We start from the raw sequence: 27,868 nt of genomic DNA, 5'->3' as shown, positions 1-27,868 counted from the left end.
GAGATTAAGTCTCCATTATTAACTCAAGGTAATATCTACATCTACATATCTTATTGCAATCGGGATTGTGAGGTGCTTTGAATTCTCATTATCCACCATAATGAGCAATCGAACTGTATCTCACCAAAGGGGTACCGATTTCTCGCCCAATCTCTCCTAGGGCGCATCGGAGCGAGCAAAAAATCCACCTGCACCCTCCTGTTTATCTAACCATAAAACCGAGAGCCATTACGATCCATCTGGCCGAGCGTTACAAGAGCTAATCGAAATCTGAGAAAGCGACAAGCGAGCGTGAAGATGACATACACAAAATTTACTACCGAGAAGCGGAGACGACGACGGCAGCAACATCGTACGTAAGAAAAACGCAGAGCAAGAATGAGAATGAAGCAAAAAAGGGACAGAAAAATTTAATTCGGTGTAACTTTTTCGATCGGTCGAGATAGGTGGAGCGTATAATGAGCGTCACACATGGCGGACTCACGTATGACCAGGGATTAGGAACGTTCTATAAATACCGATATATTGTAGTATCGATATTTTTAAACCAATTTTTGGTACATCTTCTTCTTTAAGTACCTATTCTCAACGAAGTTTGGCGATAACCACAGCGAATTCTTCTCGAATTGTTGCTGTTCTGATGAGCGTTTCAACATTATTCCTGTCCAGACGCTTATGTTTCTAAAAAATGGCTATATATATGTGGCGGATTCATCTCTTCAAAAAAATGCTATATGGGTATTTCGCCACTGCAAGAAAATCTACAAAATAAAATAGTTATTTTTTGTAAACACTGCTGGCGTCAATCCAACGGAAACTACTTGTCAGCAGTTCGGTTTACTGATAAACAAATTTGGCTAACGAACAAAAAAATGCTTAACGTTTCGGAAAGTTTATCTCTTTCCGTCGTCGGAAGCAGGAAAAAACCAAGAATAAAGAAAAACAACTATTTAGAATATTTAAATGCAGATACGTCTACAAAAACCGTTGACGTTCTGTTAAAATGACATTATATCAAGTTAAACTTCAAAATTAACAATTACTACCTGCTAATAATTACTTAATAAGGTAAAACCAAAAAGTTTCAAACTTTTTGTATGATTATTTTTAATTTGTTTTTAATTTTTACGTATGTTATATTTATTTATGTTATGTCCCTTAAAATGAAAGAAGCGATTGCCATACCTTACTGACATCTACAGATGCATGGGCAATACATTTCTTTTTATTAGATTGTATTAAAAAAGCCTCTTTTATCTTTCTTTTAGAGGCTATCGCTAAAAAAAAGTTTCAATATCTAAAGCAGTTCTTGAATTATCGCGCGTTATGCATTAAGAAGTTGAGTTTTTAAATTATCACGATTACTGACGTTTTCTCGTTATAAAAAAATGGACACCTTAACGATATCCTTATAATTCCATTTCAGATACTTTGAAACAAATATAATGATTTTATCCAGTTATCTTTTCGAAAATAAAGGCTTTTAAAAATAATCGGTTTGCGATCGTGATTTTACTTTACTTGGCAGAGAAAGGCGTACCGGAGAAATGTGGCAACGCCGCAACAGCACACCGTCGCATTTCTGCCACTGCGACTTAATAAGATCCCTATGCGATTTACTTCCACACATGTAAATACCGACCCAAAAGTAAGAGTTGCCGGCACGGTATATCTTAGGCACAAATTACCTATAATAGATGCGAAAGAAAGCGACTGCATCGGAAACCGCTCGGCAAACCCGACACGCCTATTGAGTGGTGTAAATACACCAGTCGTTTAGTCCGGAAACCTATGCTGTGTCGTATTCGCTTGCTGGAATGACATAGTGCGTGGTTATATGTTTCTTTTAAAAACGCGTGTAGGATTTTTTGTTGAACTTTTGAACTGTTATTTCTAAGTTTTGGTAATTTGTATATCTTATTTAAAATGGGATACAAATGTGTTTATTTATAAGGAAAAAAAAGATATTTATAGTATAAAAAATTAATTTATATAACAAAATTTAATTAAAAATGTGACAAAATAGTTACCTTTCTATTGGTTCTATCGGACTTTTTTCGACTATATAAATCTTTATTTGTAAACTTTAATACATCAAATATTTTCAATCTAATAAATCATTTAATGATGTAAATAAGAGGAAATTTCTCACAGGGGTGGTCAAATTTTATAGTTTTCATTATATCAAACAGCCTCTGAGAAATGTTTTCAACTCATAATGCCTTTAATTGTGTTTGACTACATCATTAAAAAGGGTCTTCAAATACATCAATGTGATATTTGTCTAAAATTTGCAAAAGAATCCGAATCTCTGGATAACTCGAAATTATTTACCCATTTAAAAGCCTTTGATCATGAAAGTGGAAAAATTTGTTCATTTTATTTACAGGCTGGAAAAATTATTTATATTAAATTTTGATGAGTTTTGCACTGAAGAAAACATTCAGAGGCTGTTTGATATAATGAAAACTATAGAATTTGACCACCCATGTGAGAAATTTCCTCTTATTTACATCAATAAATTATTTATTAAAATAAAGATTTATATAGTCGAAAAAAGTCCGATAGAACCATGTAACTATTGTATCACATCGTATTGTAAATGTAACTTTTTACGTAATCTTTAATTAAATTTTGTTAAATAAATTAATTTTTTATACTATAAATATCTCTTTTTTTCCTAATCTCCTACGAGCTGATATAATATGACGAGCAATCCATTAAATTACTGTGAGATTATACAGACTTCGTCCACAGACTTCGAAACATAGAAAATTAAGTACATTTAGCGTGTGTCCAAATTTTGACAAGTTTTCAAAAATGACAGTTTTGTTTAGACTGACGTTTAATTTCACCTGACTTCTCGGGGAATGATTTCTTTTTATGGGGGTACATAAAATCTAAAATTTACGGCCATGAAGAAATTCAAAACTTGGAGCAGTTAAGGCAGAAAATATTTAATGCCTTTGACACTGTCACCCCTGATATGTTATCCAATGTGAGGAGGGGATTTTATGATCGTTTGGGTTATTGTTTAATGCAAGAGGGAGGCACTTTTGAACAATACCTTGACGAACATGGGAAAACGAAGATCCTTTTCAGGACCACAAATATTTTGATTGAGAAAATTGGTAACTTTTTTTTGGATTAAAAAACAAAAGTTGTTAATATAATACCAATTTAAAAGTGTTTTAGTAGTTTTAATACACACTATGATATAAAATTTATTATTATTATAATGTACATTATTAATACTATTGTTCATTCGAAATGGCATTAAGGCCCAATTGCAACAATGATTTAAATTTTTAGTAGAGCTTAGAATCAGCTGTATTTATATTTACTTTAATATTCACCTTAAATGAGGTAATTTGACTGATACAATTTTTGAATTTCAATTGTTTTTAATGATACTAACAATTTTAGTTCAATTTTTAATAAAATTTATTTAATATTAATAGAAATCCAAGAGATTTGAAACCTCTTTTAGCGATTTATAACATTCTCAAATGAATTACAGGTGCCCCTTATTTTCTATGAAAATCACACAGCTTTTTCATAGTCGCTGCAGTTGCTATAGCTATAAAAAACTAATTTTTTAAGGTGTGAAAATTGCGACACACGCTAAATGGACTTGATTTTTCGTATGTCTCGAAGTCTGTGGACCTTTTTGTATGCCTCGATAACATATTGGTGCAGATTATTTTCACCCAAACAAATAATTACCCAAACGATACATTGATGCGGATTGTCTATGAACTCTTTTTGAAGGTCACAGAAACCTGAACGCGTAATTCGGTGTTCTTTCGCATCTGTTATAGTTAATTTGTGTCTTAGGATTATGTAAAGTAGTCAAAAAGGAAGCAAAAAAATGCAATAATATACAGGGCGTTCCATATATAATATTATTTGTATAATGTTTTGTATTATCTTTTGTTTGTTTGTTTGTGTACCTTGTTTTTTTATTTTGTTTGTTAGTTTACCTTTGTCTACAAATTGAAAAATTTTGTGACAATAAAGGCATTTATTTATTTATTTATTTATTTATTTATTTAAAAAAAATCATCCCGGTCCACTCACCCTTTTTTGAGCCACCCTGTAGAAGTTAAAATATTTTCCTGAAATACATCCTAGTACATACTTTAGGTTTGCACTTAAATAAAATTCCTAAGTACTTTAGTATAGGAGTTTGGTTTGGTTTGGAGACAGACACCAACGCACATTTGCCTGACCCTGTATATCGATATTCTTCGGGCGAACATCCCTATTAAAAACCTGTCTACCTGTAGTTTTTTGTGTACGAGTTGCGGTAATCGAAGGCTTGCGGCTAATAATACATTGTTCAAAAGTGTGAATCGGGATTTCCAGTCCATATCGATGCTCTTCAAAAAAGTCATTTTAAATATACTCTATCAGACACATGCCGAAATTTTTTGGTGGTGCGGCGTAACCAACCGATATATCGAAATAAATGTTAGTTTTTTTAATAAGTTTTAATACCGAAATACTATAAAATAACTTTTACCGTTATGGTATGATGTGATTCTGTATGCTTGTTTATTTCTATAGATATTTTTGTTCTCAGCAATTTGCCACCCTTTATTTATGCTGACCTTCTTTAGATATTCTAGATTTTTTCTATTATCCGCCATCAAAGATATTTCGAAAAAAATATATTCAGGCCCTAGTAAAAATCAATACAATTATTATGTTACGTCATTATTAATGTAATGATTAGGTCCAGTTTTCTACTGTTAGGACTAAATTATACATGAGGTTACATTATTATTTATAAAATGTTTATCTTTATGTATGTTACAGCTTAAATCGATACTATGCTAGTTTTAGAACTAACCACTAGTATTGGAAATTAACTAAAAGCGTGAAATGGAGCTCCAGACACCGATATTAGTTTTCGCCTATCTCCTATAGAAAAGGGTGTTTCCATTTAAAAGCGTCGAATTTGACCCACCCTGTACATCTGGATAAAAGAAACATATTTTCTCTTTGCCGTTTTTCAAATAAGTCCAAAATAACCGAGTTATTTTACTTTGAAAAATTTCCAAACAAAATAATGTTTTTAAATTTGGAGAATTTTGAGTTAGTTTTAACACTAGCCAAGTATTTAGCTTCGGAGTTTTACTATAAATTAATATTTTAAAATCAAAGTGATTATTTTAAAATATTTAATAACCTGATAAATATAAAATCTATTCTACTTTTTCATAAAGATTCATAAACATCTTCAATAAAACATAAAACAGTTAAGTTTGTTCTATACAAAAGTAAATTGGAATTTATGACACGGTATTAAAACTGCATAAATCGAAATCAGACAGTAAAAACAAACATTAAAAAATGGAAAATATATTAACTCTAACATTGACGAACCTGCTTTGTATATGCGCAAAACTGTTTATTTTTCGAATAAAGTTCTCGGTAATGTGTTCTCATTATCTTGGTAATCAATTCCTTCATAAAATATTAATTAATACAGTTTTAATATCGCAAACAAAAACACAACGTCGTTAAGTTAAATACAAACCATTCCCTTATAAGACGTTCGATATACTTATGAATATCGTTATTATTTACCCAGTGGAGAAGCGATGACTGATGTTTTAATAATTTTTTTCCATAGCAACTGTTAAAATTTCCTTATATCTATCAAAAATAGTAGATAAAATAATAGTACTTTAATCGCAAAGCTGGTAGATTAAATGATACTTTAACAGCGAGGATAGGTTAAAAATTTTATTTCTTCTCGCACGTTTTTTAATTGCTTCCACTTTTGAAAATTATTGTATTCCTTTTCATAATTTATTCGGGATTTAAATGGAAGTAGTTTGGATATGGCGTCTGTCGCCTCAGCCTGAATATCTGTTAGTAATTTACTTATTTCGTTTTTAGCCATTTCTGGCTCCAATTCAATCAGCAATCGACACGAAAGAGAATTAAAAAATATTGATTCAAAACCATAGACAAACAAATAAAAAGAGACTGACAAATCTCATGGTAAAGAGTGGGACCGCGTTCCCGTAGCGCAACTCAGAATAACAATTTTGAAACCAATTAGCAGGACCATGGCAGGACGTACGTCTTTATTGCTATCTTTCTTTATTATGTGTGCTTTATATGAAAAAGAAAGAGATAGGTATAAAACGTATCGTAAGACATTATCGCACATTCTAGCTGGCGGAAAATTTAAATTAGTCTTTATTAGTAGTATTCTTTCATTCTGAAACTGAAAATTTTCACTTAAACTGATTTATTCCCTATACCAGGTAAAGGGAACGTGGTGTAGGAAATAAATCAGTTTTAGTGAAAATTTGCAGTTTCTTTCAGAACGAAAGAGTACTACTATTATAAGGGAAATTATAAAAAAAAGCAAAAATTGTACTGTTTTATAAACATATTTATTTATACATAAAAATAAATAAACTTTTTATAATATAATAACAAACAATAACAGTGTTTATTCCACCCACCTACCAATTTTAAATGCAGAAGGACTGACTGTTGCAGGAAACGATCGGCCAATTTTTTTAAAGGGCATTAAAAGTGTAATTTTCGAAAAAACTGCCTAATTGCAATAACAAAGTGAATATCCAAGCAAAGAAGACTTTACGAGAATCATGATCCTGAACCATTTTCAAGTCCAGTTTTAATCCTAAAACAGAAGTAAAATAGGTATATTAATAAAGTTTCTGGTTACTCTAAACCAGCTATAAAACTACCCAAAAAATGAAAAAAATTGTATTAATTTGTTATGTTAAGAGAGGTTCAAAATACTTTTGACACTACTACTTCTACTTTTTCCTTAATAAGATGATAAATATAACTACTTACTTTTATTTTACCGGCTGTCTTTAACATATCTATCAGAGAAAGGGAGCACCAACACATATAAAAAATAGATGATACTGGCTCCTGCAGCAAATAAAATAACAAATAGTATAACCGAAAATTATAAGTAACAAAATATAAATACCTATATGGAACAAAGAAATTTGTTCCCTATCCATATTCATAAGTCAATAAAATGGAGAGTTTAGAAAAAAATGTAAATCACCAAAAGAAAAATTAACAAACATGACGAATTGTCATTATGTTGTGAAAACGAAAGGCGATTATTCTAATTTCTATTTAGAAATTACGTTTTATAGGGTTGCTTCTGCTCTCTTGTTATATTAGAATGAGATAGTGGGCCCAATAGACGCAATGCGCAGATCAACATAAATAGAACGAAATTTTGCGTTCTGAGTTGCGCTACGGGAACGTTGTCCCTCTCTTTGCCATTTAATTTGCCAGTCTCTTTTTATTTGTTTGTCTATGTTCAAAACTGACAACTGAAGAGGCAGCTTTATTTATTTGTCAAATTACATAGAAACCAACGCCAACCCAGCACAATATTTTTTCTACTCGTAATAAATTCCTTGAAATAATAATTTCTGAATATTTTTTAAAACGTAACTCACTATGGAAAAAAACATTGGTTTATACACGACGATAAAATTGCATTATCGTCTCCCGAAATTAATTTTCTCGTGATTTCATCGCTCGTGAATTAATCTTTTCGTCGACGATAAAATACCATTTACCATCGTCTGGTATAAAAAATAACTATTTTTTCCATGTTTTTATCAGAATTATTCTGTATTAATAGAACATACATGAATTGCTGTTAATATTAAAATGAAATATACTTTTTATTGTGAAACAGCACTGGACTTTATTTTTTCTGCATTCGCCATTAGCTACAATCTACTGAGGTGTTCATTGAGAGTGTCCTGTTAAAAACACCGTGACAATGTGAAGATTTTTCTTACTTAAATCGAAGGAAATCATTGTCCTTAAATCAAAGGATTTTTCTCGGTCGTAAGTACTGAGAAATATCTTCGAGTGTCCACGTCCTTTCTATGGATGGAATCTTCCGGGTTCTTGAAATCTGCTTTCAGTTAGCTTAGGAATTCTCAGGATAGTTCTGGTCCAGTTAGTGGAGTGTCCACTCCTTTTCTAGCTAAAAAAATCCCTAGCTAACTTATCCCTGGCAAAAAACAGGCACCTTAAAATTTTCATGTATTTTAAAGTTTAATATACCGGATGTGTCTCAAAAGTGGCTCACACCTATAACTTTTTTATTTTGTGAGATAAGAAAACGAGATTTGGTATGTTAGTATATGACATAAAATAGGATTGATTGACGTATTCAATTCTTTTCGATCGCTTCCTGTTTAACCGGAAATGGCTACAACTTTTGGTTTTTAAGTTTTTTACTTTACTCGATAGAGAATGACACGCTGAATAGAATGACATGCTATATGCTAACTTTTGACATTTTGCTTAAAACAAAATAATTGTATTTTAAATTTTAATCTAGAGTACCATGGCTATGTTAAACACACTAAATTTTCAACAAGGAGCCTTGAAAAATAAATTTGTATGTCATAAAATGGAGGGCTAAGTTTTGGAGATACAGGGTGTAGAAATTTTATTTTTATTTCGTTTTTTTCCAAATAATTTCTGAAGTAATGTCAATATTTGGATGAAAATTGGTCTCTGGGAGTTTTTTGGCATGAGAAATTTGATTTTGATGTCAGTATGGCTCTTACTTGTAGAGGGCGCCACTTACATATTTTTAAACTGGTTTGAAGAGTAATAACTTTTCGTTCGTACTTGTATAAAACTACTGAGGAAAAATACACATTTACGACGTTTTTTATGTAAAAAAGGTCTCTTGGTAAAAATCGCTACAAATAATGGTTCTCGAGATATTTGGAATCGAAATTATCAATACCTGTCATCATTGACATAAATTAAACATGTTGACTAAATAGTTATTAGACTGAAATCATAAATTTGAAATGTTTTTGTGCCAAAAGTTCAACAGAAACTGCTTTATCATCAGTTTAAGCAAAAAAAATATGATTAATTTAAAAAAAAGAAATTTCCCAAATTTATTATTTTAGTCAAATAACTATCTACTAAATAATATGTGTATTTTTTGTCAATAATAACATGCATTGACTATTTCCATTTTAAATATCTTGAGGTTGCTCCTAGCGACTTTTACCAAAAGACATTTTTTACGTAGAAAGTCACGGAGATGTATATTTTTTCACTCTGTACTTTTATACAGGTACGGACGAAAAGTTATTACTCGTTAAAACGGTTCAAACACGGGTAGGTGGCGCCCCCTACAAATAGGAGTTATTTTAACATCAAAATCAAATTTCTCATGTCAAAAAACTCTCAGAAACCGATCTTCATCCAAATATTGACGTTACTTCAAAAATTATTTGGAGAAAATCGAAATAGAAATGAAACTTCTACACCCTGTATCTCCTAAACTAAGCATTTTAGGACATACATTTATACAAACTTTTTTACTTATTTTTATCTGCAGAATATGCTGCCGAAGTTTCCGGAATACAGTTCGGACCACCCTGTATAAAACGTTAAAATACATCAAAATTTTAGTGCCCGTTTTCCGTGCAGGTGAGTGTATTTACAAGCATTTACAAATTAAATGTAATGATAACAATGATAATGAATGCTTAAAATATATCTATATCAATACAAATATGTCTATATTAATTTTAGGAATAAAAGTGTTATGAAGAGTTATCATAGGTCTATATGTCGCCTGTCCTCAGCCAAGTAAAAAATTAATCTCTCATGGCCGATTAAGACATATAGTTCGAATCAACCGGCCGACATAAAACGAGGACGAATTAGTAACTTGCCCCAGTCACGCGATTCTTTTTATTCTCCTCTGCCCCCACCCCCCTCGATCGTCCACTCGGATTGGGGCTTATTCGCACAATCGTGCCGCTCATATTGAATAAATGCTCACGTCAATGAATTAATATATCAGGTCAATAACGTTTTCGTTGGATTTCCTTTTTCGGGAAATCGGGGAGACTTAGGAGGGGGACTAGGGCAGGTGGAAATAGGGAATGGTGAGTAGCAAAGGAAAGGGACTGAATAGTTAAATGTATATCTAGATGACGTGCGTTATTAAGGGAGGGCGGTGTATTTTTCGTGGAAGAAGTCGATGTCAGAGTCGACGATAGAGTTAATTTTTGCGTTGAAATATAGACATAAGAATAGAAATGTATCGATTATGGAATTCAATATGGAATTATATAAGCTTAGATATTTTAGTCCCTATTTATACGAACGAGTTCTTAGAACAGAACTCCAAAATATTTATTTTGATTCTTTGTTTAATTTATAAATCAGTATTAATATTGATGGTCATTAGATGTTTCAAAACTCTCAGCTCAGTTTCTTGAGCAGTGTAATAAAAAATGTATTGATGGATTTGATTTTTTTTAACTGTTACCCCATGTTTCGACTTGTATCACAAGTTGTTCTCACCTCAAACCTAAACTAACATGACTAATACTATTCCTCAAACACTTGTCGGGGTTACTGGACTATGTTAAATAGCGCATGTCGAAACCACTGTAGTTTCAACTCCTTTAAGCCTCTGATAAGGGGCTTTCACATATTCTTGATGTCAATGCTGGGCTCACTAAAGATATTCGGGTTATTGTACAAGTAGGTCGCCTCTTTGATTTTTTTCTTAAATTAGAGTTGCTTTCTATTAATTAATTGGCTTTCAACGACTGTTTGCTGAGTTGATAGCTCCATACATAATCTGCCATACAGGATTTCGTGGTATACTTATCGCGGATTGATATAGTTTTCTGCTGTTTCTCGACTCGTGTTGGTAAGGGTCTCATTATCTCGCCGATATTCTCTACAAACTTAGACGAAATGTTGCAGCTACGCTAATCTATAGTGTTTACAGCTTTTGTCTAGCTTAAAACAATTTTTAAACTTGTTGAAATCGAAAGGCAAAAATCGAAGCACTAAAGCAAGCCAATCGTTAGAGAGCATTTTGCACAACATTTTGGCAACAACGGAGTCAAGTTTTCGCCGTCAACAAATTTTCTAGCATTATTGGTTGGTCAATATGTTGCTAAGTGGCAAGCTTCTTAGGCGAGACCGAAGAGCCGCTAAGTTGGGGAGTTGAGCATGATGCCTAGGTGTTTGGTTCAACGCACACTTTGACGAGTAGGCGAGTTTGGTTTTTAAGTTGAGATCTTCAGTAAGAATAAAGATTTTTAGAAAGCTTTCATTGAGTTATATGAATCTTCTCCGTGTTTATGGGACCCAAACTGTATTTTACCTTTTCTTCAGTTTTAGGTCTATTGTCAAAATTGCTCTTTTTTTTTGCTTTGACAGAATTTTCATATTAGCCCACTCGTTTTTGTTGCGTTTTGTAAACTAAAATTTTCCTGATAATTGTTTCAATTCAATGTGTGGGATACCCATTTTGCTGTAAATAATTTCCTGTGATAAAAATTCTTCAGAGTTGTAGATGATTTTTTTACTTTGTTGTATAAATTTCTTATTATGCCCTCTTTTCTTGATGTCATGTGGTTGAAATTATGATGAAAATATCATCCAATCTGGGTTGTTGTCTGTAGATGGATTTACTGCAGACGGAATTATTGTAGTCATGTTTGGTATACTCGTACGTTTAAGAAAAAAAAACATTTGAAAAAAGTTGTTATTCACCAACGTATCGTAACCATGACTTCGGTTTATTGGCTAAGATTGAAAGAGCCCAGAGTTCAAACCACTCCATGTAAATACTAATAACAAGAGGTAAAAACGATGATTCTATTCATAAACCTTATATCTATAAAAAATAACCCCCGACAACTTGGAGTGATTCAGTCATGAGGTGTTTTGATATTTCCTCACAAAATCTACATTCGCCCTTGTTTCTTAGCTTTAATCTACTGAAGTATTCAGTATTATGTTTTTTAGATGTCATCGGGTATTTAACAGCTTGTAATAACATAAAAATTAACTGTGACTATATAACTTCTTAAATACTTTCGTTTTCTATTCTTAAACGACTCAAAACATAAACTTGTTACCTGTTCAAAGAATGTGTTTCTTTGATAGAGAGTCGACCCTATACACAAGAACCACCTCAGTAGCACGCGGAGGACGACAAAAGGACTAGCGACGACACGAGCGAGCATCGATGTAGCGGTAGGGTAAACAAGGGGGCTGGGGGCGGCGAGACTCCGGCGGAGCTAATGTAGCAAGACGATGGCGCCACTGCGGCCCCCATACATCACACGGACAGGCGAACATGTGGATTTCGGATGCACCGCTGAGTCGTCCCGTGGCCCATTTACCTGGGCCACGTACACAATAGCCCTTTTTGTCGAAGCCGTCTCGGGGCGAATTTGCAAATTTTTCTTAAATTAGAGTTGATTTCTATTAATTAATTGGCTTTCAACGACTGTTTACTGTGTTGATAGCTCCATACATAATCTGCCATACAGGATTTCGTGGTATACTTATCGCGCGTTGATATAGTTTTCTGCTGTTTCTCGACTCGTGTTGGTAAGGGTCTCATTATCTCGCCGATGTTCTCAACAAACTTACACGGATGTTGTAGATGCAGCTACGCTAATCTACAAGGTTGTTCACCACATACGACACGGAGTATTGTAGCTAAACGATTAGATTTTTACAAATTGTAAGTGTTGGGTTCGTTGAAGGACTATTAGAGCTACAATTTAAAAATATTTTTACAAGATACAGAGTGTCCCAAATAAGTAAAAAATATTATAGTTGTGTTTTTTTAAATGGAACACCCTGTATATTATTCTATTTTTGGATTCTGCGATTGAAATAAAGGTAAATTTGATTAAGGTTCATCACACTTAAATCTTACCGTTTTTGAAATATTTTCAATTTTATGAAATTGCAGTAAAAATTTTAAGGCTTCATTTCTCCAAGGGTATAAAAGTTTTTAATACTAAATATTTACTGAAGATTATTTATTGATCAGATATTGTGTTGCAATAATAGAAATTTTACTACCTTATACAGAGTGTCCAAAATTTTGTATTAAATAATTACTAGCTTTAAACAGCAATAACTTGTTTAATTTAAACGGAACACCTTGTATATTTTACGTGAATCATATGCACAATTTAATTGTTTATCAAATTTTATTATACCATTTTTTACCTATCTCTTTAAGTTTTCGTTGAAAATGCATTTTCTTATAATTTAGACCTCATTTATCACTATACCCATGGAATATTGACATTTCAGATTTTTTTAAAGCAACAAATATGTACAAAATGTACAGGTGGTAAATATTGCAAGCCCATTGGTATACAAAAAAACTATTTAAATCTTTGTAAAAAAATATACCAATTAAATATACCACCATTATTTCCGACCAAAAATTAGTTAATTACATACTTTTAAATTGTTTTAATTAATAAAGTATTCTAAATAAATATGGACTTGGCTCAGAAATTAATATAATAATAAGTTATTTAAATGAACGTCTCTGTTTTTATAAATAAGCATTCGTCAAAAAATGAAATAACATTTATAATGTGTTTCTTTTTAACACACTGTCTAATACACACACAAAATTTAGTTTTTTAGTATTTGGAGCAATTATTATTAATCAACGTAAACAGTCAATTAATGTAGTTTGAATACTGGGGTCATATTAACTGGTCCTCTTTAACAAAAGATATTTTTTTTTATTTTTTAATGAAATAAGCGAACTATATCGGCAATATTAGTATCTGTACTTTTTGAAAATTTGTTACATCTTTAAAAATAATCTAAAATGTCAATATTCCATGGGTATATTGATAAATGAGGTCTAAATTATAAGAAAATGCATTTTCAACGAAAACTTGAAGACATGGGTAAAAAATGGTATAATACAATTTGATAGACAATTACATTGTGCATCTGATTCATGTAAAATATATAGGGTGTTCCATTTAAATTAAACAACTTATTGTCGGTTAAAGCTAGTAATTATTTAATGTAAATTTTTGGACACTCTGTATAAGATAGAAAAATTTTTATTATTGCAACACAATATCTGATCAATAAATAATGTGCAGTAAATCTTTAGTATTAAAAACTCTGATACCCTTGGAGAAATGAACCCTTAAAATTTTTACTGCAATTTCATAAAATTGAAAATATTTCAACAACGGTAAGATTTAAGTGTGATAAACCTTAATCAAATTTACCTTTATTTCAATCGTAGAATCCAACAATGGAATAATATACAGGGTGTTCCATTTAAAAAAATACAACTATAATATTTTTTACTTATTTGGGACACTCTGTATTTTGTAAAAATATTTTTAAATTGTAGCTCCAATAGTCCTTCAACGAACCCAAAACTTACAATTGGTAAAAATCTAATCGTTTAGCTACAATACTCCGTGTCGTATGTGGTGAACAACCCTGTATAGTGTTTACAGCTTTTGTCTTGCTTAAAACAATTTTTAATCATGTTGAAATCGAAATGATTGTTTTAATTTTATATTCCCTTTCAATCTTATTTATTTTAGCACTAAAGCAAGCCAATCATTAGAGAGCATGTTGCACAACATTTTGGCAACAACGGAGTCAAGTTTTCGCCGTCAACAAGTTTTCTAGCATTATTGGTTGGTCAACATGTTGCTAAGTGGCCAGCTTCTTGGGCGAGACCGAAGAGCCGCTATGTTGGGGAGTTGGTTCAACGCACAGGTGTTTGGTTCAACGCACACTTTGACGAGTAGGCGAGTTTGGTTTTTAAGTTTTGAGCTCGCTATATCTTTCAGTAACAATAAAGATTTTTAGAAAGCTTTCATTGAGTTATATGAATCTTCTCCGTGTTTATGGGACCCAAACTGTATTTTACATTTTCTTCAGTTTTAGGTCTATTGTCAAAATTGCTCCTTTTTTTCTTTGACAGAATTTTCATATTAGCCCACTCGTTTTCGTTGCGTTTTGTAAACTAAAATTTTCCTGATAATTGTTTCAATTCAATGTGTGGGATACCCATTTTGCTGTAAGTAATTTCCTGTGATAAAAATTCTTCAGAGTTGTAGATGATTTTTTTACTTTGTTATATAAATTTCTTATTATGCCCTCTTTTCTTGATGTCATGTGGTTGAAATTATGATGAAAATATAATCCAATCTGGGTTGTTGTCGGTAGATGGATTTACTGCAGACGGAATTATTGTAGTCATGTTTGGTATACTCGTACGTTTAAGAAAAAAAAACATTTTGAAAAAAGTTGTACCTCTACTTCCATTTTAATATGCATATTGGATTTTTGTCCAACTTTGTTCCAAATTATAAATGTGTCATCAACGTATCGTAACCATGACTTCGGTTTATTGGCTAAGATTGAAAGAGCCCGGAGTTCAAACCAATCCATGTAAATACTAATAACAAGAGGTAAAAATGATGATTCTATTCATAAATCTTATATCTATAAAAAAAACCGAAAACTTGGAGTGACTCAGTCATGAGGTGTTTTGATATTTCCTCACAAAATCTACATTCGCCCTTGTTTCTTAGCTTTAATGTACTGAAGTATTCATTATTATGTTTTTTAGATGTCATCGGGTATTTAACAGCTTGTAATAACATAAAAATGAACTGTGACTATATAACTTCTTAAATACTTTCGGTTTCTACTCTTAAACGACTCAAAACATAAACTTATTACCTGTTCAAAGAATGTGTTTCTTTGATAGAGTCGACCCTGTACACAAGAACCACCTCAGTAGCACGCGGAGAACGACAAAAGGACTAGCGACGACACGAGCGAGCATCCATGTAGCGGTAGGGTAAACAAGGGGGCTGGGGGCGGCGAGGCACCGACGGAGCTAATGTAGCAAGACGATGGCGCCACTGCGGCCCCCATACATCACACGGACAGGCGAACATGTGGATTTCGGATGCACCGCTGAGTCGTCCCGTGGCCCATTTACCTGGGCCACGTACACAATAGCCCTTTTTGTCGAAGCCGTCTCGGGGCGAATTTGCAAATTTACTATGATAGTGTGTATAGTATATAATATGTAATCGGTCCGCGTGGAGCAGGAAAACGACTCGTTTTATCACCGACACCTGGACACATTGTTTCGATCTTCTTAAATTATTTCGCGTGCAATTTGTCCTCCGTCATGTTTTGTTTATTGAACGAAGGAAAATAAAAAGATAAAGAAAAAAAGACATCTTAAAGTATCTTCAATATTCTCCTAAAATATTTGTAGATGAGTTTAGTTGGTTTGGTACTGATGGTTTTTGTTCATTTGATCTTTTGTAGTTGCCTTGCTAGTTGATGAAACCATGAAGATAGAGACTCATTTAAGTAAAATAACGTTTGGACCAATTTTAATGACCTCCGATTTTTTAGATTCGTCTCTGCCCCGAATAGCAGAACAACTATTAAAATATTGGAAACATTAACGGAAAAAATTATACGGAAAATTAATTTTTAAATAAATTAAGTTTGTGGAACTCCGCCATCTTTCGCAATTGACAGCTAACGTTACGCACACTTATAGCTTGACTTTTTACGTAAAAAATGTATCTTGGAAAAAAATTGCTACGAGCAACCGTTCTTCAAAATCAAATTTCTCATGTCAAAAAACTATCAGACACAAATTTTCATCCAAATATTGACCTTACTTCATAAATTATTTAGAAAAAATCGAAATAAAAATGGAACTTCTACACTCTGTATCTCTGAAACTAAGCATTTTAGGATGTATGTACATTTATACGACCTTTTTTTTCGAGTTTCCGGAATAAAGTTCGGACCACCCTGTATAGCGGTCAGTTGTTATTTCTTGTAAGATTTCATAGAATTGGTGTAAATTTTATTTTACTGGCTTTTGGATAATTATGATGGATTGGACAAAGAAGATAATTTTAGCATTGAGGACGAGAATGTTGTAAGGAAAAATACATATTGTGGTATACAAACCTACACACTAATTTGAGACCGTTTTCTAAACTTTGAGATCCTGTGGTAAATGGTTTCCTCCACATTGCAGTCTTTCTGTGTAAAGGTGTTGCTGTCACCATCTCTTTTGTTTTATTATAGGATAAATGATCTGCAACTATGTATGCAGCTAATACAACGTCCATGATGGTTGCTTCTATTTAAATAAACTATTCGTTTTTGGTTTATTCGTATATATCTAAAAAACGGTTAATTCAAGATTAATGAAAAATCTGTTTGTTTTATAATAATAATAATAGCTCCCGTATATAGCGTTTAACGCCTTGGGAGTAGCAAGGTACAGCTTGCTATACTAGAGCCGTTCGGTATACAAGGAAGGTAATGTGGCTAGCACTACGCTTCAACCGCCTATTATTACCTCAGGATTGTGAATCCCAAGTACTCATTTAAGGCTGAGTCGACCTAGGTACCCAAACTATTTTTCTTTTAATAAAAATAGTCGGCTGATGAAATGCCGGGTGTGGGAATCGAACCCACACCTTGAGATTGGTAGACGAGAGCCTGTACCTCTACGCCACCGGGCACCTTTTGTTTTAACTTTACTAAAAAACATGATATCTATTTCAGAAATATAAATTCCTTTTTTATCTCAATTAACAGGCAATAACAGTTCATTGGTCATAGTATTTCAAACAGGTATTTTTCAAGAATATCCATTTAACAAACTAAAAGAAGAAATTAACTAACACCACGTGCTTGTCCATTAGGCGTTTATACCTATTATTTTAATCTTTTTTTACTTTTTATTTTAACGCTTTTCTTAAATCTAAACCGACAATAAAAAGAAATCTCAACCGCAAAAATCCTCTCCATTGAAACACACTGGACTTCAAATAATCTAGTTCCAAATTTAACGAGTAATATCGTATTTCTTTGTGCCATGCAAAAAAATTAGTTCATTCAGATTTTACTCGTATTTTACAATAGTGGTAGATTAACCATGGTACTCAGAATAATAACTGTAATTGCATATAAAAATATATAGCAATTTGGTAGAGTCATACGTATGCATAATCCGCCAATTTCTTTCTTTTTAGTTATTTTGATTTCTTAATACTTTCACAAAAGCAAATTACAGAAATGTTAATCGATTTTATACGGATACCAACATCTCAGAAATATAGTTTAATATAATATTATTTTAGAAATCTTATACGGTTTTTGTCCTGCAAATGAAACTATGTATTGCACTAATTTAATGCGAATATACAGCAAAATAAAGCAAACTATTACATATTTAACCATTCAATGTGGAACATTTATTTAAAATAGATTAATTAAAAGAAACCAAATAGACATTTTTTATAACTAGTCGCAATTTTTAATGATTTTTTCATCGCTATTAAGGTCATATGACCGCGATTATGTCGGTATACTGTCATTTTTGCCTCAATAACTCTTTGAATTAAATTGTTTTTTCCAGTTCGGTAATTAATCTCATGTTTTAATTAGTTTTTAACAAATGTCATTTTAGATTTGGAACTTGTGTAACTGCACACTATTGATTTTTTTATCGACTAATTTAGAACGTTTTAATTATGTACTTAGATTGTTCCTTTTAGATTAATTTAAATAAATTCAATCAAATGCGAATAAATAATTGTCTGTTATTTACAACGTAAGCATAAAACGCAGGAATTTTGGTATTTGTACATTGCTTGAACTGGTAAAATAATTAAATAAAAAAAATCTTGCTGAATTGTTTTTTTTCCTGCTAAATTGTATTTTTTTTGTTTCAGAAAAATCTCATTTATATTTACCAAACATACTCAACAGTAAAACGAATTTCACCATTAACAAGAGCTTTTGGAGGCACTGAAAAAGGTAAGATTACTTATAATATCCGAATAACGTATGAACAAGTGGGCTTAGATTTTGACAGATAAAAAATTCTAGTATAATGTCCTGTAATAAGAATTACCTGTCATTGTCCAAAAAACTCTTGGTGAAAAATTACCTAATTACCAAAGTAATTTACATAATAATATTATTTGCTGATACTTAAGGTGTTTTAGACCAAGATATATCTCAAACCGAACTTTATCGTGAGATGAACCAAAAGTAAAGTTTCTTAGATTATCAGTTTAGATGAAATCTTAAACGGTTGACTGTACATATACATATGCTCCTGTACTAAACAGTGACTCTCTCGAGCCATTGGCCCATATTTACAGACAGAAAAATAAGTTTTTAGTTTTTGTAGGACTATGAATTATACTTTGCGGGTTACTATACTCGAATAGTGAAAGAAAAATAAATGAAACATAAAAACTATCCCAGATTACTAAACCAAGAACAACAACAAAAAGCATTGGAGTAAAGCAGATACGTAACAGTAGTTCTTTTACAAAAATTTCTCAATGAACGTTCATGTAGTAACGTTAATAATAATATTATATCAACTTTAAGAGAAAAAATTTACGGCCAACATCATCATCATCGTCATCATCATTCTCAGCTTATTCAACCATTGTAGTTAGATACTCTCTTTGTAGTTGGGTCCATTGTTGTCTATTGTTGGCTATGCGGGCCCAAGTTATCCCTGCTAATTTCCCAATATCATGGTCCCATCTCAGGTTTCTTCTTCTTCTGGGTCTCTTAATTTCTCCTGGGTACCATGCTGTAATTTTTGTGATCCATCTGTTGTCCGTCTTTCTTGCCAGGTGTCCTGCTCATTGCCACTTGAGGGATTTGATTCTGTGGATGACATCTACTACCTGAGTCTTTTGTCGTATTCACTCTATTCTTTTACGGTTTTAATTGATTATTCCCAGCATATTACGTTCCAATGAGCGTTGTGCGACCTGCAGTTTCCTTATAATGTCTGTTTTAATTGTCCATAATTTGTAGTACACATTGGTCGAACGTTTTATCCTTTAGATAAAGTGACCTTCTAGTTTTTTGAATATGATTGAGTTTCTTTCATAAGTACACCACGCTTAACTTAATTCTTCGGTTGATTTCTGATAGTAGAGATCCCGAGCTGTGTATTAGTTGTCCTAAATATATTATGTATTCTCCTACTATTTCCAGTTTTAACAACATGACCTAAACAATCTTGTACAGGATGTTTTAAAATGTATGGTTTATATTATTTTATTTATGAATGTGTTATATCATCGCAAAAGATATCAAAATTATAAGACTAGCGTGTACCCGCGACTTCGTTCGCGTCGAATTAATCATTTGTAATGGTGATGATAAAACAAAGCAAGAATTTCTATTAACATACAAACTGGATAAAATTTTCTCACATTTATGTCAGCATGAGAAAAAACAATATGGCGATATTATTATATAACTTTGTAATATTTGAGGGGTAGTTTCATCTCGTTGGAATTTGGCTTTCAAAAAATCGGTTTGCCAAAAATAAGCTTTTTACGTCAAGCAGTTTAAGCGGAATCGTAGTTAAGAAATTACCCAACTTTTTGGAACACCCTGTATGATTTTTTAACAAATTTCAAAATATGTAAAAAACCAAATAAATTATGCTTGTCCAAGCGTTTTCCCGAAAGACTAACCGTTTTTTAAATAACAAATATTGTAATATTTGAGGGCCATTTTCACCCTCTTGGAATTTGAGATTCGAGCAACCCCTCCTTATCGAATCTCTACACCTCACAGTCAATCCGTTTGCCAAAAATCAGCTTTAAACGTCAAGCAGTTTAAGCAGAATCATGATTACTCAATGGTCATATTTTATGAAACACCCTGTATAAATTTATAAAAAATCTTAAAATATGTAAAACAACAAAATAAAAAATACCTGTTTAAGAGTTTTTTCGAAAAACTCACCGGTTTTTAAATAAAAATATTTTAATATTTAAGGGATAGTTTCACCCCCTTAGAATTCGAGATTCGAATTCGTTCCCTTCCTATCGAACCTCTACACCCTAAAGTCAATCTGTTTTCCAAAAATCAGCTTTCTACGTCAAGCGCTTTAAGCAGGATCGTGATTAATCAATGACCAGATTTTTCGAAACACCCTGTATACATTTTTAAAAAATCTTAAAATATGTAAAAAAACAAAATAAAATATACGTGTTTAAGCGTTTTTTGGGAAACTTGACCGTTTTTTAAATAAAAAATATTGTAATATTTGAGGGGTGGTTTCACTCTCTTGGAACTGGAATTTCGAAAAATCCCTTCTTATCGAACCTCTACACCCTAGAATCAACCTGTATGCCAAAATTAAGCTTCTTACGTTGAGTGGTTTGAGCAGAATCGTGATTAATCAGTATGTCAGTCACTTAAGGATTTTATATATTAGTATAGATTACAATGTTGACTGACCACATAAAAATATATCACGTATTTAAGTGCATTAATTATGTAGGTTTCTTTTTTTACATAAACTTTTAATAAATTAGTTCAATGTAACACACATTTTTGTCAATTTAAAATACCACATTAATTTACTACTTTGACACCGTTTTTTTTTAAATCTGTGTGTTGTTCATAAAGCACAGGCGTAACCATTCTGAAATTAAAACCAGCAGGTACAGTTTTACGGGAAATTTATTTTTAATTATCAAACAGGTGATTTTTTTTCAACAAGTCGAGTTATCAAGTGGTATAGGCGGTCGGGCTCAAACCGCTAAAGCTTAAATTTCACGTTCGACCAAGTTTTCCCGTCCAAACAAACAAAAAACGTTCCGTACAGGTACGCAAACCGCAAATATCCTCTGCGTTCGTCAATGCGTTATGGATGGAGGTCGATATCTCAGCTGTCAGATGGCTAAACCAATAATCTAAAACCAAACACATCGCACGATGTCCAATCGTTCCATTCATCGAAGACTTCCGTTCGATAGCTCCTTATACGTGACCATATCATTGCCTTTCTTCTGAAACTATCGTTGTTTTTTGTAATAGAGCATGCAGCTTTTTAACCTTCCTTTACTAGCGCTTTCTTTTTGTACGGAAGTGCTAATACATCAATTTATTTTTGATAAGAAAAATTAATTAATAAAAATAATTTGGATGTCATATTAGTAATTATGTAAAACATATCCATTTATTTAGTTTATAACAATTGTAAACAATGAAAAGCTTGCAAAGTATTTATTTAGAGTCTACTTTGGCCTCATTGGTGTCATGATTTCTAGGACCATAAAAAATAACATCTTGCTTTACCAGTTTTGGACATTTTTTCCACTGTAATGTTTCAAAATCATGTACTTATTTCTAGGTCATGATGGTTCCTCAAGATTAATAGATTTATTTATATTATTATCATTACTCGTTCTGTTGTACCTTTCATACGTATATTTTTTCGTTATTTATATGCAATAATTCCTAATGCCGGGTCCAGACCAAGCAGACAAAACAACAAGACAGAAACATTCATGTTTTACGACAAAATTGCGGCAAATCCAATACATTTCTGCTACATCCTTGTCTCATTTTTGTTTTGTTTCAAAATTCGGAGACTTTTCAATGTCCCGTCTCGAGTGGGTCAAGATCAAAGTGTCTATGTTTTGTTCGTATATTTTACGACAAGCTGTCGGCGTAGTGTGAATGTCATGTGCTGCTAGGAGACCAGTGAAAAAAATCACACATGGTTATTAAAACTCATTCGCAACAACTAAACTTTTGACTTTTTTGTACTTTTGTCCTTGCGGTGTGGACAATTTGTCTCAAATCAACTCAAGTTTGTCTTGTTTTTGTCTCAAAATTGTTTTTACTTTTTGTCACCTTGGTCTGTGCCCGGTATAATATCGGATATACAATAATATAAAGAATTTGACGAAAAAAAAATGTTTGCATCTTTTTTCGTAACTATAAGGAAGTATTCAAACAAAACATTATTTATCAAATATAATTAATGACCAAACGTAAAATCTTTGCCTTAATATTTTTCTTTTGTTTAAAATGTTAACATCATGTTTGATATATTCCGAATTCTCCATAGTAGGTCAACAAGACCTTCAATAAATGGCATACTATGAGTTTTATTTCGTGCATTCCGATATACGACCTTAACATAATGAATTAATGTAGGTAAAACATGAAAATCTAGACTAATCTAGAAATTAGAAAATAAACATTATTAAAAAATATAAAAATACGTAGCAAGAAATATACAGGGTGAGTCTTAAATAAGTGAAAGTATTTTCAAGGCTGGTAGATCTCGATAAAAGAAACATATTTTCTCTTTATTGTTTTTGAAATAAGTCGAAAATAACCGAGTTATTTTACTTTGAAAATTTCCAAAAAAAAATATTTTTTGCTTAAATTTTGAGAACTACTGGATCTTTTCTGGGTATTCTTTCTTGTAAATTTAATCTACTACCTATGTTGTCATATTAGTAAGAAATTATGGTTTTTAAACAAAAACTAAAAATATTTTCAAAAAATTCCGAATTTTGGAAAAAAAATTTTCCCGAAAATAACCTCATATCGTGTTTCCTGGGTCGAATACTACCCTTAAAAATATTTGCACTTATTTCAGACTCACCCTGTATAAAGGCGGATTCTGACGACTCGTGTACTTGACCAGTACGCCAATATTTGCGTACTTGGTAAGAAGACTATCTTTGTAAACAACATTATTTTGCAACAAGCTTGGCGCTCACGCGGCGCGGCGCGAGGTGTAACAAATAATTGCACAAGTGAAACGCTCACACCACTTGGCAAGTATATGCCAATAGAAAATGTTTGTACAAGTACATGAGTCGTGAGAGTCCGCCTTACGATATAAATATGAAAAGATTTATTTACTTTTTTATTATAGAAATAGAAGAAATATATAATATGTATATACAGGGTGGTCCGAACTGTATTCCGGAAACTTCGGCAACATATTCTGCAGATAAAAATAATTAAAAAATTTGTATAAATGTATGTCCTAGAATGCTTAGTTTCACAGATACAGGGTGTAGAAGTTTCATTTTTATTTCGATTTTTTCTAAATAATTTCTGAAGTAACATCAATATTTGGATGAAAATTGGTGTGGGAGTTTTTTGACATGAGAAATTTGATTTTGATGTCAATATGACTCCTACTAGTAGAGGGCGCCACCTACATGTGTTTTGACTCTTTTGAAGCGTCATAACTTTTTGTCAGTACCTGTATAAAAGTATCGAGTGAAAAAATATACATCTCTGTGACTTTTTATGTAAAAAATATATCTTTGTAACAATCGCTAAGAGCAATCGTTCTCAAGATATTTAGAATGGAAATAGTCAATATATGTCATTATTGACGAAAAATAAACACGTTGAGTAGATAGTTATTTCACTGAAATAATAAATTAGGGAAATTTTTATTTTTTTAAATTAATCATAAATTTTTCTGCAAAAAATGACGATAAAACGGTTTCTGTTAAACTTTTAGCACAAAAACATTTCAAATTTATGATTTCAGTCTAATAACTATTTAGTCAACATGTTTAATTTATGTCAATGATGACAGGTATTGATAATTTCGATTCCAAATATCTCGAAAACCATTACTTGTAGCGATTTTTACCAAGAGACCTTTTTCACGTAGAAAACGTCGTAAATGTATATTTTTTACTTAGTAGTTTTATACAGGTATGGACGAAAAGTTATTACTCTTCAAACCAGTTAAAAGATATGTAGGTAGCGCCCTCTACTAGTAGGAGTCATATTGACATCAAAATCAAATTTCTCATGTCAAAAAACTCCCAGACACAAATTTTCATCCAAATATTGACGTTACTTCAGAAATTATTTGGAAAAAATCGAAATAAAAATGAAACTTCTACACCCTGTATCTCCAAAACTAAGCATTTTAGGACATACATTTATACGAACTTTTTTACTTATTTTTATCTGCAGAATATGCTGCCGAAGTTTCCGGAATACAGTTCGGACCACCCTGTATAAGTCGGTTCAGAACGTTTTACGACGTTTTCCGACTCCTAACCTCTACTCTTCTCTATTTAGCTAGAGATCATCGGATATTTCCCGAATTTCTAGTTCTTTATCCATACCCTTCCTCCAGCTTCATGGTGGCCTTCCACCTTTATTTCTGCCTCGCTTTGTCCACAGTAATTTTTTTTTGTATTCTGTGATCGGGCATTCGTTGCACATGATCAAACCATATGAGTTGTTTTGTTCTTATGTCGTCTACAACTGTGTGTTCTGCTCCCATAATCTCTCTTACTCTGTCGTTGGTTATTTTTTCTCTTTTCGATTTTCCATTTCTCCGTTCTGCTTTTCAACTGTCATACTTCGCTTCCGTAAGTTATTATCCTTTTCAGTGCGGTATTATATATGTTTTTCTTATTAGCTTATTATCCTTTTCAGTGCGGTATTATATATGTTTTTCTTATTAGCTTCAGAAATTCCTTGATCCCACAGTACACCTGTCAACATAGATATTGCCCTCCTGCCTTGCGTTATTTGATCTTTTATACTAGAAAAAAAAATAGAAGAAATACATATCTATATGTATAAGGTAATTACAGATGGGGATTGGAATCTTTGGTGTTACAACAGCAAAATAAAACACTAATTTATCCCAATACACCAAAACGCTTTACTTTTGCACTGGACGCGCGTTTCGCTAACGATATTAGCATTATCAGCAGATGAAAAAAATCCGAATACAATCCGAATCATCTGCTGATGGTTAGCGAAACGCCCGTCCAGTGCAAAGTAAAGTACCTATTTTGGTGTATTGTAGTGAATTAGTGTTTTATTTTGCTATAAGATAATTTCAGGATTCAATCCACTGTGTCTGAAGTGTTCATGGAGGAACCAGTATCCTGTTATAAACCCCGTGACAATCAAAAGATTGTCCTTACTTAATCCAAGGAAATTTTTTCTAAAATTTCTTCGCGTGTGTTAGACCGTTGAAGGATTCCCAATTCCCAGATTAATTTCAATTTCCGGATAGTAAATTAGAGGCAGCGGATAGAAGTTAGTTGATTTCGACGGTATGTGACGTTTAAATTACAGTATCACGCAGTTGGATGGCATTTTTCTACCAGGTTAAGTTCATACCGCCGCCGCCGGCGCCGGCGCCGTCAACAACAAATTAATTCAATTTTTCAAAAATATCATTCCGCCGCGGCGCCGGATGTCGGTATTTTTTTGTATGCACTAAAACCGCCGGCGGATGTTTAGCCAGTGTTTCTAACTAAACACCAAGTAACATTACTCACATAATCCAGAATTATCGAGAGATTTCAGTCCGAAATCAAAATTTCGCCGATTCAGAGAAATTAATATTGCTTAAGCGGAATCGCAGGCATGACATATGCGACTGTAATGTATCCCGCCAAGACTGCGCCCATTAATATCGGACCAACTTGAAACGAATGTAAAGTTAGAGCGGACAAGTTTCTATGTGTGAACGGTGTAACGCGAACGTATATATCACGGCGCGCGACGTGTCACACTCCTAATACCCGCCACTTCTGTGTTTTACCGGTAAATACCACCTGAGAGATGGCCTATACGGAGATTGCACGCTGTGCCTGATGCGGTGGCAATTGGTCCAGATGCGCTGTAATGCATCTTGCGATTGCCATAGGTTTAGGAACAGCGAAGAGGGATATTGAGGTGGACGATTAATTTGTAGAGTTACAAGGAATATCAATTAATGCATTGATACAATATATGTTTTGTTTTCTGAGTAATATAGAGGGTGGTTTAATATACAGGGTTGTTCACCACATACGACACGGAGTATTGTAGCTAAACGATTAGATTTTTACAAATTGTAAGTTTTGGGTTCGTTGAAGGACTATTAGAGCTACAATTTAAAAATATTTTTACAAGATACAGAGTATCCCAAATAAATAAAATATATCAAAGTTGTATTTTTTTAAATAGAACACCCTGTATATTATTACATTTTTAGTTTCTACGATTAAAATAAAGGTAAATTTGATAAAGGTTTATTAGACTTAAACCTTACCGTTTTTGAAATATTTTCAATTTTGTGAAATTGCAGTCAAAATTTTAAGGCTTAATTTATCCAAGGGTATCAAAGTTATTAATACTAAATATTTACTGAAGTTTATTTATTGAACAGTTACTGTGTTGCAATAATAAAAAATTATACTACCTTATACAGAGTGTCTAAAATTTTATTTTAAATAATTACTAGCTTTAAACGGCAATAACTTCTTTAGTTTAAATAGAACACCCTGTATATTTTATGAGAATCAGATGCACAATTTAATTGTCTATCAAATTGTATTATACCATTTTTTACATATAGCTTCAAGTTTCCGTAGAAAATGCATTTTCTTGTAATTTTAATTCATTTATCAATATACCCATGGAATACTGACATTTTAGATTATTTTTAAAGATGTACCAAATTTTAAAAGAGTACAGATACTAATATTGTCGATATAGTTTGTTTATTTCATTAAAAAATAAAAAAAACTGTTTAAATATTTGTTAAAGAGGACCAATTAATATGATTCCACTATTCAAACTACATTAATTGACTGTTTGCGTTGATTAATAATAATTGCTCCAAAAACTAAAAAACTGAATTTTTTATGTATATTAGACAGTGTGGTAAAAAGTAACACCTTAAAAATGATATTTCATTTTTTGACAAATGCTTAGTTGTAACAACAAAGACATTCATTTTTATAACTTATTATTATATTGATTTCTTATTCAAATCCACATTTATTTAGAATAATTTATTCACGAACACAATTAAGTATGTAATTAATTAGTATTTGGGCGGAAATAATGGTGGTATATTTAATTAATGGTATACTCTTTTATGATGATTTTGAATAGTTTTCTTTTTGCATACAAATGGGCTAGTAATATTATCATTTTGTTAAAAACGATAATATTACTAGCCTGTACATTTTGTACATTTGTTGCTTTAAAAACAATCTAAAATGTCAATATTCCATGGGTATATTGATATGAGGTCTAAATTATAAGAAAATGCATTATCTACGAAAACTTGAAGGGATAGGTAAAAAGTGGTAAAACACAATTTGATTCTCCTAAAATATACAGG

General features: G+C 32.1%; 1 protein-coding gene across 1 annotated transcript in view; it reads left to right on the top strand.

The window, feature by feature from the left end:
* Window positions 1-18,643: 18,643 nt before the first annotated feature.
* The window catches only part of LOC115882639 (protein jim lovell-like), a 90,797-nt gene continuing 81,572 nt past the window's right edge, over window positions 18,644-27,868 (top strand). The window contains 1 exon segment of the mRNA XM_030900829.1: window positions 18,644-18,717. The gene's annotated coding sequence lies outside the window, so the exon portion shown is untranslated.

This window comes from Sitophilus oryzae, unplaced genomic scaffold (genome assembly GCF_002938485.1).
Source record: "Sitophilus oryzae breed Bouriz unplaced genomic scaffold, Soryzae_2.0 scaffold_1793_pilon_pilon, whole genome shotgun sequence".
NCBI classification, from domain to species: domain Eukaryota; kingdom Metazoa; phylum Arthropoda; class Insecta; order Coleoptera; family Curculionidae; genus Sitophilus; species Sitophilus oryzae.
This window is presented reverse-complemented; position numbering and strand designations above follow the sequence as displayed.